This window comes from Echinops telfairi, unplaced genomic scaffold (assembly GCF_000313985.2).
Source record: "Echinops telfairi isolate 266 unplaced genomic scaffold, ASM31398v2 ScPeMD7_8;HRSCAF=38, whole genome shotgun sequence".
NCBI classification, from domain to species: domain Eukaryota; kingdom Metazoa; phylum Chordata; class Mammalia; order Afrosoricida; family Tenrecidae; genus Echinops; species Echinops telfairi.
In genome coordinates, this window is record NW_022103905.1 from 13,708,424 (window position 1) to 13,710,583 (window position 2,160).

At 36.6% G+C, this 2,160-nt stretch overlaps 1 protein-coding gene and 1 non-coding gene across 2 annotated transcripts in view; both read right to left on the reverse strand.

Moving 5' to 3' along the window:
- DNAAF4 (dynein axonemal assembly factor 4) overlaps positions 1–2,160 on the reverse strand; it is a 57,112-nt gene that overhangs the window by 7,875 nt on the left and 47,077 nt on the right. The window lies entirely within an intron of this gene.
- On the reverse strand, positions 394–500 carry LOC115868224. Its single transcript, XR_004045486.1, has one exon. It is a non-coding gene; the product is annotated as a U6 spliceosomal RNA (small nuclear RNA).

A 2,160-nucleotide genomic window follows, 5' to 3' on the forward strand; every position in this document is an offset into this window, starting at 1 on the left:
CCTCCCTCCAGGCAGTGAGTTTTATAAGCAACCAAAAGATTGTCCTTTCAAAATCACTATGGGAAAAAGACCTGTCAATCTGCTTCTGTAAAGAGTATGCCCATCAAAACCCCAGGAGTAGTTCTTCTCTGTAATATACGATATCCCTGAGGACACCTGGTGGCATAATGGGTTACAAGTTTGGCTGGTATCCACAAGGTCAGCAGTTCAAAACCACCGGCCACTCTTCAGGAAAAGAGGAAGCGTTCAGCTCTTGTAAAGATTTACAGCCTTGGAAACCCAAAGGGCCAGTGCTACTTTGTCCTACTGGGTTCTATAGGTCACAATGGACTTGATGGCAGTGAGAGAGTTGTTGGTTTTGTTTTGTTTTTTTTGGTTTTTTTTCTTTTTTAAAAAAATATGGAACGCTTCACGAATTTGCGTGTCATCCTTGCGCAGGAGCCATGCTAATCTTCTCTGTATCGTTCCAATTTTAGTATATGTGCTGCCGAAGCGAGCACGAGTTGTTGGTTTTTCAACGGTGAAGGTTCTACTCTGAAATACAAGCAATCACGGTGGGTAGAGATTGACTTGATGGCAATACATTTGGCATTAAAATTGGGGAGTTCGGTTTATTTAGTCACTCAATAAATAATATTGGTTTAAGAAATCTTGCTAGTCAAGGGAAATTAAAATATGAGGGCTTAATTGCTTCTTTTTTTGTTGTTAACCACTTAAACGATTTTGTATATTGTGATCCCTCAACACAAGTTATTTTTATATAGAAAAGAAGACGAAAAAGCTATAGTCATTTAACATACTTATCTGAAACATCACTGATGGTAATTAGGATACATGAAGTTATTGTTAAGAAAGGAAATGATTATGGAGAATTTTTTAAGGTGCAAATAAATACGAAAACCAAATAAATATGAGGGTTAATCAAAACGCATTTCAACTAAGGTTCCAGTTCATAATGTATGGGTGTATTCCAGACAAAATATGTTTAAACATATTTATGCAATCAGTGGATGGCTGAGAACAAGTAGCACGCTCAGTAACAGGCTTATCTTAGTCTGATTAGGACGTCTTCAGACCCAATCAAAGCAGTGGTTTCCCAAGGGATCTGGTAGGCCCGCGAAATTCAAGGCCAAGGGGTCAACTCAGATGTTTAGGACAACCGCTTTTTTGGATTCCGAAATTATTTTAGAATTTTTCCTTTGTTTCTTACTCTTTCGGGACACAGGAAAATCACAGGGGTTCATTAAAAAGTCTTTAAAAAAAATAAAAACTGTACTGATGAGAAAACAGCCAGAAAATATGCATCGAGAAATTTTTTGCCCCTCTTGATACCCGTGCTGATCCTTCAAGGGTAGCAAAAGCTGTCCTACAAGCATTTTGTTGGGAAACCTTACCCCATCCACCCCATAGGCCTAATTTTGCCCCTTCAAACTTCCTTTTGTTCCTAAAACTCAAAGAAAACATAAAAGAAACACAAGTTCCTCCAGGCTACCCAAACTGCCACACTGACATGGTGCAAACTGACAAACGCAGAATTCTCTGGAGGTGGCTAAAGATACGGAAACACTGCCTTCAGACAAGTGTAACTCGAGATGGAGGTATATCCACAAACGATACCTTCAATTTTGATATTTTTGTTCAATGTTTCTAGGATGTTTTAGCAATATTTTTTTATTTACCCTCATATTAAATTTGCTTCAGTCTATCTTCAAACCTGTAAAGTTATACTTTTTTTTCCAGCGAACTTCAACTGATATAAATGAAATAAAGCAAAAGTTGACAGGGGAGATTTAATCTGACTTGACAATCTCACGAAAAATTAGTCCCTTGATGATTACAAGAAAAATAATAGGATGATGTTTTAAAAAGCATGATAGAATGTACAAATGTGCTTGACACAATGGATGGATATATGGTCTGTGATAAGAATTGTACGAACTCCCAATAAAATGATTTAAAAAAAAAAAGCAAGATAGGACTCAAGCAGAAAGCAAATGTTTTGAGAATGATGATGGTAACAAATGTACAAATGTGCTTGACACAATGGATGGAAGTATGGATTATGATAAGAGTTCTACGAGCCCCAGGCAAAATGATTTTTTAAAAACTTAAAAAATAAAATTTAAATTAAAAAAAGCAAGATGATGCTTAAAGTCCTGT